We start from the raw sequence: 13,774 nt of genomic DNA, 5'->3' as shown, positions 1-13,774 counted from the left end.
ATTCCTCCATTCACCTTAAAATTATGTCTCTTCCTATTAGTCATTTGCTGCCCTGAGAAAAAAATGCTGGTTCTCTACTCTATGCCTTCTACACCTTTATCAAGTCTCTCATCCTTTGTACCAGAGAGAAAAGCCCAAGCTTGCTCAGTCTTTTCTCATAAGACATGCTCTCTAATCCAAGCAGCATTCTGGTAAATCTCCTCTGCACCCTCTATAAAGCTTCCACACCCCTCCTATAATGACACCAGAACTAAACACAATACTCCGTGTGGTCTAACCAGTGTTTTATACATCTCCAACATTGCCTCATGACTCTTAAACTCAGTCCCTCAACTAACAAAAGGCCAACACACATACGCCTTCTTAACCATCTCATCAATTTGCACTGCAACATTGGGGAATCTATGGATGTGCACCCCAAGATCGCTCTGTTTTTCCACACTCTTTAAGAATCTTGATATTAATCTTGTACTCTGCCTTCAAGTTCAAAGTTACTTGGTAAAATTACAGGCCAGATACCTCCACTGATGACTGTGACCCTCTTTGTGCTCCTCATATGTGTCTCCTTTCATTTCCTTCCCTTTCACCTAATTATCCAACTTCTTAAATCCTTACCTAATGTTCTTCCTGTAGAGGGACCCGAAAGCAAAGTTCTGCAGATGCTAGAAATCTGGAATTTTAAAAAGCGTGCTGGAAACACTCAACTGGTTAGGCAGCTTTTTGGAGAGAAACAGTCATAGTTCTGGACAAAGATCATCGAACTTAAACACTAGTTGTTCTCCACCCTCTGTAGAACAGTGTTCCAGATCCTCCGCACACATTCAGTGTAAAGAAGTTTCTACTACTTCGTTGTCCTAAGTTCAAGTTGTTTGTCATGGGCATGGAGTATAAATGCATAATGCTGGAAATCTAGAGCAACGCATACAAAATACTGAAGGAAATCAGATCTAGCAACATCTATGGGAATGAATGAACAGTGGATATTACAGGCTGATGACCTTCATTAGGACCGGAAAGGAAGGGGGAAGTTGAAGCTAGGGGGGGTGAAGTAAGAAGCTGGGAGCAGATAGGTAGAACAGGCAAAAGGCTGGAGAAGGAGGAATCTGATAAAGGAGAGTGGACCATGTGAAGAAAGAGGAACCAGGAGAGGTGATAGGCAGGTGTGCAGAAGAGGCTAGAGTAGGGAATTGAAAAGGGAGGGGGAATTATTTACTGGAGGTTGGAAAAGTAAATGTTCATGCCTTCAGATTGGAGGCTACCTGAAGGAATATGAGGTTTTGCCCCTCCAACCTGAGAGTGGCCTCTTCATTGCAGAACAGGAGGCCATGACATGTCCAAATGGGAAAGGGGACAGGAATTAAGATGGTTGACCACTGGAAAATTCTGCCTCTGGTGGAGGTGCTCAACAAAGTGATCCTCCAATTTACATTGGTTCCACTTGTTTACTTGCCAGCACAGCAGATGACAAAAGCCAGCATAGAAGAGTGGGGGAATCAGATGGAGTCCAAACTGAACACATGGCTGTGGTATCGAGTCTCAATGAGCACAGTATAGCTTCAGAGATCATGGAGGGGGAGCAGTGAGAGAGGGTCTCACTGAACTCCCATTGAAGAAATTTAAAATTCTTCAGGGTATGCATACTTGAAGAGACTGCAATGAAACATCAAATCATAAATGAGATTCTGCAGATGCTGGAAATCTGGAGCAACATGCAAAATGCTGGAGGAATTCAGTCTTGACCAAAAATTGATTAGAGAACTTAAGGTAAAAGTATGGTGGAAATTCCAGGTGTCAGGGGTCATGAAGTGTGTGAAGTTACCATAACTAGAGAGAAGGTTCTTGGGAAACTGAAAGCTCTAAAGGTAGATAAGTCACCTGGACCAGATGGTGTACACACCAGAGTTCTGAAAGAGGTGGCATAAGAGATTGTGGAGACATTAGTAGTGATCTTTCAAGAATTACTAGATTCTGGAATGGTTCCAGAAGACAGGAAAATTACAAATGTCACTCCACTTTTCAAGAAGAGAGAGAGAGGCAGAAGAAAGGAAACTATAGGCCAGATAGTCTGACCTCAGTGGTTGGGAAGACATTGGAGTCGATTACTGAGGATGAGATCTCAGAGTACTTGGCGGCACATAATAAAATAGGTGATAGTCACCATTGTTTCCTCAAGGGAAAATCTTGCCTGACGAATCTATTGGAATTCTTTGAAGAAAAATACAAGCAGGTGGAGAGGCAGGTAGTTTTGAGGAAGTAAGAGAGGCTACAGGAAGACAGATTAGGAGAAAGGGTGAAGAAATGGCAGATGGAACACAGGGTTGGGAAGTATATGGTCATGCACTTTGGTAGAAGAAATGAAAGGGTTGACACTTTTCTAAATGGGAGAAAATACAAAAAACTGAGGCGCAAAGGAACTTGAAAGACCTTGTGCAGGATTTCCTAAAGGTTAATTTGCACGTCGAGTCTGGTGATGAAGGCAAATGCAAGGTTGGCACTTATTTTAAGAGGACTAGAATATAAAAGCAAGGATGTAATGTTGAGACTTTATAAATCATTAGTAAGGTCTCACTTGGGTATTGTGAGCAGGTTTGGCCCCCTTAGAATTCATGTGCTGAAACTAGAGAGGGTTCAAATGAGGTTCACGAAAATGATTCCATTATTGAACGCCTTGTCATATGAAGAGCGTTTGATGGCTCTGGGCCTGTATTCACTATTCAGAAGAATGAGGGGTGGCCTGATTGGAAGGCCTTGATCTCCTGGATGTAGAGAGAAGGTTTCCTGTAGTGAGAGAGTCTTAATACCAGAGGACAGCCTCAGAATAGAGGGGCGAAAGGAGATAAGGAGGAATTTCTTTAGCCAGAGTGGTGAATCTGTGGAATTCTTTGTCACAGGCAGCTGTGGAAGCCAATACTTTATGTATATTTAAGACAGAGGTTGATGGGGATAGAGAGGGCATGAAGGGATATGAGGAGAAGGCAGGAGTTTGGGGCTGAGTGGAATTTTGGATCAGCCATGATTAAATGGTGGAGCAGATGGAATGGGCCAAAAGGCCTAATTTTGCTTCTACATTCGATGACATGAAAAACGGCGACTGCTGTTCCCCTCCATAGATACTGCTTCACCTGCTGAGTTCTCCAGTAGTTTGTGGATGTTGTTCCTGAGATGAGAAATTGTTCTTAAAGGGGCCATTCAGGAGGAGGGTTTCTGGGGATATGCTCCCCAATGAAGTCACAATTTGGTAGGGAAATCCCACTTCAGAAGCTCGAGAACAGTATACCCAAACTTGACACTCTGTCCAGTGCAGAGGGACCTTGGCAGCGGTACTCGTGGAGTGCCGGGCTATTGAAAACGACTGTACTGAGAGAACGCTGCACTGTAAATGTATTGGTGTTAAATGTACCTGCATTTAACACCAATACCATCGTCAGATTTGCAGACGACACAACAGTGATCGGGTTGATCTCCAACAGAGATCAGCGTACAGAGAACAACCTGTCTCTTAATACAGCAAAGACTACGGAGCTAATAATCAATTTTGGAAAGTCACGGGATGACGAGTACGCTCCAGTCTATATTAACGGAGACATAGTGGAGAGAGTGTCCAGTTTCAGGTTTCTGGGAATACATATCTCAGAAGACCTTACATGGTCCACTAACACCACTACAATAGTTAAGTAAGCACAGAAACACTTGTTTTTCCTCAGGACGCTGAAGAAACCTGAACAGATGCTGGTGACCTTTTACCACTGCACCATAGAGAGCATCTTAACATACTGCATCTCTGTGTGGTATCTCAGTTGTACAGCAGCTGATAGGAAAGCACTTCAGCGGGTCGTCTCCAGCGCACAGAAGATCATCGGGACACAGCTCCCAGCCCTGGAGGACACCTACAGCTCTCATTGCCTAAGGAAAGCTGCAAGCATCTGTAAGGACAATACACACCCATGAAATCATCTGTTTGAACTTCTTCCATCTGGCAGACGTTATAAGGTTTTCTATGCCCGCACCTCCAGACTGAAAAATAGCTTTTTCCCCAGAGCTATAATTGCTCTGAACCAATCGATCAAGCATCATCCGTAAATTTGTTATATTGCTACTTTAACACTGGTTTTCTGGCTGTCATGCATCTGAGTTGCCCTTTTGTACTGCTGGACATTGCTTGTACTGGCTGGTTACTTGATTTTATTTATTGTTTATTTATTTTATTTGTTGTTTTATAGCATTGAGTATGAGAGTTACAAACTCACTTTCGCTGTATTGGTGCATGACAAATTGTACTATGCAAAGACAATAAAGATATTTCAATGTCGGAGAGACGGAGCTGGAGGAGTAGAGCAGCGTCAGGGAAGGCAGTGTTGAGCGAGCTCTATGCAGATGGAGATGCCGAGGAAACGCTTGTGGAGGGCAGATACTGGAAGTGTACGGCATCGCAAGAGGAGGCACCGAGAGAGCGCTACACCGTTGGAAGGTCAACACTGGGGGAACGCTACCCTGCAGGATGGGATGCTGAGTAAGCGCTACAGAGTTGGCGGCAGTGAGGAGGGGCAGTATGAGGAAGCGCTACACCGCTGGTGAATCCTGGGGCCCAGGGTACAAAAACAGGGAAGTTCTGTTGAACCTGTATGTAACATCAGTTGAACCAGTTAGACTGTCTGATCCCGGGAGCGTGTGATGGGACCGAATGGAGAGAGCTTCAGTCCGTGTCTGAACCCGAGAAAGTGACGGTCTGGAGGGGGCTGAGCCTTTTTTTTCCCGTAATCCGTCAGCAGCTCTACCAACTGTTTTCCGGCTCCCCGCCACTTCGCCAACAGTGGCAGGGTAATCTACGGTCCAAATCGTTAGACATTTGAATCAGTGTACTGAAGCTGCAGAACTGTCATTGCGTCTATGTCCCGGTCGTCATGCCACAGGATCGAGTCCCCAGCGGCCAGACCGGAAAGTCCGACCTTAGGAGTTCCACACCTTGGTTGACCCACTGACATAGAAAACGGATGTCCCTAGGTAGGTCGGCGCCCGAGCTGTTAAATATGGACAGTAAAAGACGGAGAAGCAAGCTGTTGCGCAAACGTTGTAACGGCAAAGACCTAAATTCCCTGGCCCCCATCGTTTTATTTTCACCATGGATGTTCAGTCCTTATATACCTCCATCCCTCACCAAGAAGGTCTCAAAGCTTTCGACTCCTTTTTCAGTTTCAGATCCTCTATCACCACTCTCTTCCGTCTAGCGGAATTAGTCCTTACTCTAACACTTTCTCCTTTGGCTCCTCCCACTTCCTCCAAACTAAAGGTGTCGCCATGGGCACCCGTATGGGTCCCAGCTATGCCTGCCTTGTCGTTGGCTTTCTGGAACAATCCATGTTTCAAGCCTATACTGGTATCTGTCCCCCACTTTTTCTTCATTACATCGACGGCTGCATTGGCGCTGCTTCCTGCACGCATGCTGAGCTCGTTGACTTCAAAAACCTTGCCTCCAACTTTCACCCTGCCCTCAAGTTTACCTGGTCCATTTCCGACACCTCCCTCCCCTTTCTTGATCTTTCTGTCTCTGTCTCTGGAGACAGCTTATCTACTGATGTCTACTATAAGCCTACAGACTCTCACAGCTACCTGGACTATTCCACTTCCCACGCTGTCTCTTGCAAAAATGCCATCCCCTTCTCGCAATTCCTCCGTCTCCGCCGCATCTGCTCTCAGGATGAGGCTTTTCATTCCAGGACGAAGGAGATGTCTTCCTTTTTTAAAGAAAGGGGCTTCCCTTCCTCCACCATCAACTCTGTTCTCAAACGCATCTCTTCCATTTCACGCGCATCTGCTCTCACCCCATCCTCCCACCACCCCACTACGAATAGGGTTCCCCTTGTCCTAACCTACCACCCCACCAGCCTCCGGATCCAACATATAACTCTCCGTAACTTCCGCCACCTCCAACGGGATCCCATCACCAAGGACACCTTTCCCTCCCCACCCCCCCCCCGCTTTCCGCAGGGATCGCTCCCTACGCGACTCCCTTGTCCATTCGTCGTCCCCCCCCCCCCATCCCTTCCCACCAATCTCCCTCCTGGCACTTTTCCTTGTAAGCGGAACAAGTGCTACACATGCCCTTACACTTCCTACCTCACCACCATTCAGGGCCCCAGACAGTCCTTCCAGGTGAGGCGACACTTCACCTGTGAGTCGGCTGGGGTGATGTACTGCGTCCGGTGCTCCCGATGTGGCCTTCTATATATTGGCGAGACCCGACGCAGGCTGGGAGACCATTTCGCTGAACACCTATGCTCTGTCCGCCGGAGAAAGCAGGATCTCCCAGTGGCCACACATTTTAATTCCACGTCCCACTCCCATTCTGAAATGTCCATCCACGGCCTCCTCTACTGTAAAGATGAAGCCACACTCAGGTTGGAGGAACAACACCTTACATTCCGTCTGGGTAGCCTCCAACCTGATGGCACGAACATCGACTTCTCAAACTTCCGTTAATGCCCCACCTCCCCCTCGTACCCCATCCGTTATTTATTTATTTTTTATTCCCCCCCCCCCGCCCTTTTCTCTCTCTTTTTTCTCCCTCTGTCCCCCTCACTATAACTCCTTGCCTGCTCTCCACCCTCCGGGCTCCCCTTCCCCCTTCTCTTTCTCCCCAGGCTTCCCGTCCCATGAGATCCACCCCTCCCCTCCTGTCTTCTCCTACCATTTCGGATCTCGCATCTGCAGGTTTCCTCGTGTCACAGTTTGACACCAGCGGTGTTGCAGGCGTTGCCAGTCAGTGTTGAACTCAACGCTGACTGCCTTAGGGACTCCAGCTCCGGAATTTTCCTCGGGGTTTACTCCCGAAGCTTTCCCAATGTGTGGGTATAGCCGCAAGTTTAGATGACCTGACAGCCAAGGCTGTCGAGCCCTATCTGCCCGAAGCGACTGGGTTTAAGCCTTTGTCATCCCCACCCTGTTAGAAAAAAGGTCCCGCCGGGCTTAGTAGCCAAGCCACACGTGAACACCAGAAGCCAGACTCTGACTGTCAGTGGCTGTTTGAGACGCACACCATTGGAGCATTAAAGAGGTAGCTTATCCCCACTACCACCCCGACATGGCCAACTGCAGGAACCTGACGGATGCCGAAATGCGATCTCCGTTGGTCGGGGTCTACCATGGACGTTGCCTCCTCTGCCTACGTAGCAAGAAAGAAGATGTGGTCAGCGGATGAAGGAGCATGTTTGTGGGGAAATGGACAGTCCATTCTACCTACGCCGGGTCCGAAATATGGGACCAAGATGTAGGTGAAGTGGATCTGAGAGCAACAGGGCGGCGTGTCGGTGGACTGGGCAGAGCGGCCGCGGCCGCGAACCCAGAGCCCTCAGGGCGAAGCGGGGACGGGCAGGTGTTTGAAGGCGAGGTCGAGCAATGTGATGCGGTAGCGGCTCCGCGGTCGTGGGCCACGGGAACGCGCAGGGAAGGAGGACAGTGGGTAGATAAAGTGTAGCGTACCTGGAAGCGGCCCGGCGTACTGCGGGATAGGATGAATCGGGTCCGGCCGGATAATACTGAGCAGCAGCGGCCATTGGGTGTGGAATGAGGTAAGCAGGGTGGATTGCGTAATTGGAAGTGGACGGGGCAACGGACGGACCCCGTAGATTGAAACGACTAGGAGACGTGAATTGCGGTACCGGGTCTGAATGGGAGGGAACCGGAGCATCTGGGGGGGAACTCACTCGGTCAGAATAAGTTTCTGCCCAATAGCTCTATCCAACTTCCAGCCCAGGTACAAGGGAAGTGTGTGTGTGTGTGTGTGTGTGTGTGTGTGTGTGGCGGGGGTGGGGGGGGGGGAAGACAGGGCGAAAAACGGGAAAAGGGGATGGGGGGACCGAGGGAATTGGCGGGAATCCAGTCGAACGGTAACGGGCCGAATTGGGCGTGGACTGGGAAGAGCGAGGCGAGACACATTCGACTGGAGCGCAGGGACGAGCCTGGGGCAACAGGGTGATCAGGAGCGGCGCTGGGCAACCTGGTGCGGACCCGGCAGGGAGACGACGGTAGGGACAGCGTGGGACAGGGCGGAAGGGAAATGCCTTCACGCAACATTAAGCGGTCCTAGCGGGTGATAAAGTGCAGCAGTAAACTTAGAAACTAACCCTTCCCTCTCCCATAACCCTCTATTTTTCTGTCATCCATGTGTCTATCTAAAGGTCCCTCTCAAATCTCTGTAATGTATCTAAGATGCCTTTGGGTGAAGCAGCAGTCGGGCGGGTGATTGCGCCACCCAATATGGAGATGGCAGGGTGATGCGAAAACGAGGTGGCAACGTGGAACACCAGAGAAACAAGGCGAGTAGAAGCAGAAACAGCGAGAGTAAAGCGGGAGCGACCCGACCAGCGGACAGAATGAAGGGGCTGCGGACGCTGAGGCGGATCTTAAAGGAACACGGCAGGGCTGTCTGCGCGGTGCTAACCATTGCAAGGTGAAGCAGCGGGGACAGGTGACCGAAGCCGGATGGCGCAAGTGAAAGAATGCAGCGGAGAACTCAGAGTGGAGCGGGAACGATCCGAGACGAGCTAACCGATGGCGGGCAATGAGAATCCGTAGGGAAGGAGAGCAATGGTCAGAAATCAGTCAGACCTGAAAGGAACACGGATACGCGGAACGTGTGGGGTGAATGATGGATGTGCGGACCGTGTAGGGTGAATGATGGATGTGCGGACCGTGTAGGGTCAATGATGGCAGTGCGGACCGTGTAGGGTGAATGAGCGGCTGTGTAAAGGTGTGGAGGCGGATGATCCAGACATGGTGAAGTGGATAGATTTTAATATTGTTTAACAGCCAGTGTTATTGTCTACTTTTTAACGCGTCGTAAATGCACCTTCTTATTTATCAATTTACGAGGGTCTGCAGACCTCCTAGTTGCTGAAAGTTAATTTACTTTGTATTGTGTGTGAGTAATGCACCGTGTTGTGCACCTTGTATCGAAAGAACGTTGTTTCGTTTGGTGGTATGGATGTGTACAGGTGGGTAGCACTTGCGTGATGAGATCCCCGTTCCATTTCCACTGATGCTGTGCGACCCGCTCAACGTTTGCTGCCACTGTCTCTTTTTAATCTCAAATTTCCAACACCTGAGGGGTGTTTTTATGGTACAGGGAGGACGGGTTGTGTTCCCTACACCGAGGTGGGTGTAGATGGACGTGGAGGGGATATTGGAGTGATCCAGACGTGGCGTGTCACGGTAGTATAGCAGTTAACACGATGCTAATTGCAGTTCGGGGCGGAGTTCGGAGTTCAATTCCAAAGCTGTCTGTAAAGAGCTTGCAGGTTCTTCCTGTCCGTGCCTGGGTGGTCCACCTTCCTCCCACAGTCCAAAGGCGTACTGGTTAGTAGGTTAATTTGGTCATTGTAAATTAGGCTAGGGTTAAGTCAGTGGTTTACTGGAATGGCGCGCTTGAAGGGCCTGTTCCGCACTGAATCTCAATAAATAGATGGTGAAATGGTCCTGGATGTGTGTCCAGCAGCGACTCTCCTTTCAGGAAAATGTGCTTGCTTATAAAGCCTCAGCATTACATTCTTGCTTTTATATTTCTTGTGAAAATGAGTACTAACATTACATTTGCCTCCCTTACTAACTAACGTAACCTACAAGTTAACTTTAGGAATCCTAAATGAGGACTTTGTACCTTGGATTTCAGAAGTTTTTCCCCATTTAGAAAATGGTGCATGACCATACACTTCCCTATGCTACTGTTACTTTCCCCATTCTCCCAATTTATTCAAGTCTTCCTGCAGACTTCCTAGCTGCTGAAAACAGATAGCCCCTCTGCCCATCTTTGTATTTTCTGCAAACTTAACCACAAAGCCAACAACTTCATCATCCAGATCATTAACATACAATGTGAACACCCTACACCAGGGGTGGCCAACTTTTACATTCCATGCGTCAATTTTTTTCATGCACGAGTTCAGATGCACCATGCAACTCTTGTACTCCTACAATTCTTGTTAAAAAATATGTTAATATAGAACTTGTGCATGAAAAAAATCACATCTGAACTTGTGCGTGAAAAAATTGGCACATGGAATGTAAAAGGTTGGGCACACCTGCCCTACACCAACCCCTGCAGCACACCACTAGCCACCAGCAGCCACCCAGAACAGATCCTCTTTATTCCCAGTCTTCATCTCCTGCCAATCCAGCCAGTCTTCTAACCATGCTAGTACCTTTCCTGTAATGCCATGGGCTCTTATTGTGTTAAGCAGCCTCATGTGTGGCAGCTTATTAAAGGCCTTCTGAAAATCCACGTAAACAACATCCACTGACTCTCCTTTGTCTATCCAGCCTGTTATTTCCCCAAATGATTCCAATAAATTTGTCAGGCAAAATTTCCCTTTAAGGAAACCATACTGACTTTGGCCTATTTTATCATGTGCCTCCAAGTACCATGAAACCTCATCCTTAATAATGGACTCTAGCTCTGATTTTGTATGTCTCTATCTAATCTTCAATGTTCTAAGGTCTATAATTACAGTTCCTGACCCACACAGATGTAATGCTACTACTACTCTCACCTATTTGTAAGTGGTCCCTTGCAATGTTGTAATGAAGTCAAAGGTATGACTGCAGAACTCTGTCATACCCTCCATCTGGGCACATTGATGCCTTCATTATTGCTTAAGAAAATCTGCCATGCAGAGCTCAATAACAGAGGCAATATACACATTTACCATCTCCCTATAGATAATAGATATAGCCTTTCCAAATACACATAACATACAGAAATCAATACATGCAAAACACCAGAAATATGCAGAACTAAAAGAGAAAATTGAAAGACTATGGAACATAAACATGGTATACATTGTCCCAGTAGTAATATCTACCACTAGTATCATCCCAAAGTCATTACACAATAGCATTAAACAATTAGGTCTATACAGCAATATTTATGTAACTGTCCCAATACTAAACACCATTGGAATAGTCCTAAACTGAGAAATGAGTGAGCTTGGCTATGCCTGTACCTCAGGTTTTACCAGCTTAAGCTGAAGACAAAAATATAATAATTATTAAATATATAAACAATACTGAGAACATGAGTCGTAGAGTCCTTGAAAGCGAATCCATAGCTGTGTTCAAATATCATGTAGTGAGCAAAGATGTTCGTGCTTGTTCAAGAGCCTGATAGTTGAAGGGTAACTGTTTCTGAACCTGGTGGTTTGGGACCCAAGGCTCCTGTACCACCTTCCTGGTGGTAGCAGCGAGAAGACAACGTGGCCTGGATAGTGGAAGATCCTCGTCACTGGATGCTGCTTTCTTGTGGCAGCAGTCCTGGTAAGCGTGCTCAGTGGTGGGGAGAACTTTATCCACACTGTATCCACTACTTTTTTTGCAGACTTTCCCATTCTTGAGCATTGGTGTTTCTGTATAGATTGTGATGCAACCAGTTGGGATACTCTCCACTGAGCATCTATAGAGTTTTAGACGACATTCTGAATCTGTTCAAGCTTCTCAAGAAAGTGGAGACACTGCCATGCTTTCTCTGAAATGGCACTTGCGCATTGATCCTCCTACATGATAACACTCAGGAATTTAAAGCTACTCGACCCTCTCCACTTCCAATCCCCTAATGAGAACCAGCTTGTGGTTTTCTGATGTTGAATGAAATGTTGTTGTTGCACTATTCAACCAGACTTTAATCTGCCTTCTATATGATTCAAACCAGAATAACTTCCTGACTGAAACCTGGAAATGGTGGAACACTCAGTAGGGACCTGTGGGATGAGAGTTTCCTGTTCCCTTCCCCACAAATTCTGCCCGACCTCACATTACATTTCTTCTTCTTTCTTTTGACTTTTAATGGCGGTCGGCAGCCCAACTTGAGGGTGCAGTACTGCCGCGGAGTCTGGTGTAGAGAGTTGGGAAATAAACCCTTTCTACTTCACTTTCAAATGAAAGCTGAGTTACCCCAAGAAGCCCTATAAATTGTAAGTAATGAAAGATGATACTGAGATAAATTAAAATCACTCCTATAATTTAATAACTTTTAAAAATGAAAACTATCAACTCCCAAAGATCATAATGAAGCCTGCATTTGATTTCTTTCAACGTTATATGCTTCAGACTGTAATAATATGTTCAACTATTTCATAATGACAACAAAATCTACACAACCCAGATAATGTTTTCCAAGATACAGTACAAGGGGTAATTAATCATAGTATGCCAAATTCTAAATAGTGTCAAAATAATTCCTTCACTTCTTGTTCCCTCCTCCCATAAACATAACAAAAAGGAAAGGTCCGTCGCATCCGGAGTTTCTCCGGTTAGCGGACGATTTCCCTCCACGCCTCTCTACGTAGTGGGGAACTGCGAACGAGGCATGTCACAGCAGTGGTTTGCCATTGCCTTCTGCCAGGTGAGTTTCCAAAGAGATCAGCAGCTCGTAACCCAGCACGGATGGAAACCGTGCGGGGGAGCCGGCTGGATTTGAACAGCTGGGTCCATAAACCCAACAGTTTTGTGTATCCATAAATGTGTCTCCCCTTCTGCCCATTATCCCACAAGACTTTCCATAACCCCTTAATTTTTAACCCTACCAACCCCCTAGCTTCTGATTTGCTAACTTGAAGGCCTATATCCACTGTTAAACTTTTAACCTTCCCCTGAACACCCCTATGTTTAAGGACCCATAATAAGCAAACATATACTTCGTATATAACATAACTTTTGATGAGCTTCCAACAATAAATCTGACTTGTTGCTAGAATGACCCATTTTCAGACTCATCAAAACTGAAAAGGAATCTGAACAAATCACAACATTACATGGACAAATTTCCTCTAGCCGCTGTGAGCCTAAAATGATGGCGACCAATTTTGCTGTATATACTGATAAATGGTTAGTATGTAGTTTCTTTAATGTTACTTGTAATTCAGGCACAAGTACAGACACGCCAACATTCCAAGTTAAGTAATCTTATGATCTTTCTGAAAAAAATGGTTAATATATCTTGATAATTTACCTTAACATATCGATGAACCAACAGACTCTCGGGCATAACAGAATCCATAGACTTCGTTAAATCATGGAACCTAAAATCAATTAAAGTCATTGGAAAAAACAATGTGGGGTTACTGAGGAAGTACAGTAGGTAGGATATATTGTATAGTCCAACAAACCCATATTTGATGATGTGGGTTTGTTGGATTATGTAATATATCTAATATAACACAGAATGATGAACCGAAACGAAAAACACTCTTCTTGTGATGTTCTCAACAGTTCTCCAACACACCTTTTAGCAGGATGATAATTTCATTGACCCCTCAGATTAATCCAGTATGTTAACATCAAACACAACCTCTGCAAATTGTAAGAGTAAAGCCAAAACACGGGGATGACCTTATTGCACCATAACGCAATGTTAAAGCCTGTGCTTGTATCTCAACCAAACATTTTAAAGTTGAAGATGAGGTTGATCTATAAGCCACACAGCTATAATTAAGAACAGATCAAATTAAACAAATATAAATGGTCAACAAAGATTTTTATGTAGTATCCCAAGAACACCCACATAGACACCTGGGAACATTTAATGCTCTTTTACATATATCAACTGTTTAACTGATACAGTGCTTCCATGTCAGCTTATTATCCATCCAGATATCTGGAAACCTTACCAGAGTTTGGCCATATAATTTCAAATTAAGTGAGGGTTTATTAATCCTTTTTGTAAAACACAGAACTTGAGTTTCAGCTACTGAAAGCTTATATCCCATCTATTTGCCCACTTATCAACCTT

This window comes from Mobula hypostoma, chromosome 2 (genome assembly GCF_963921235.1).
Source record: "Mobula hypostoma chromosome 2, sMobHyp1.1, whole genome shotgun sequence".
NCBI lineage: Eukaryota > Metazoa > Chordata > Chondrichthyes > Myliobatiformes > Myliobatidae > Mobula > Mobula hypostoma.
Note: the sequence above shows the minus strand (reverse complement) of the source record.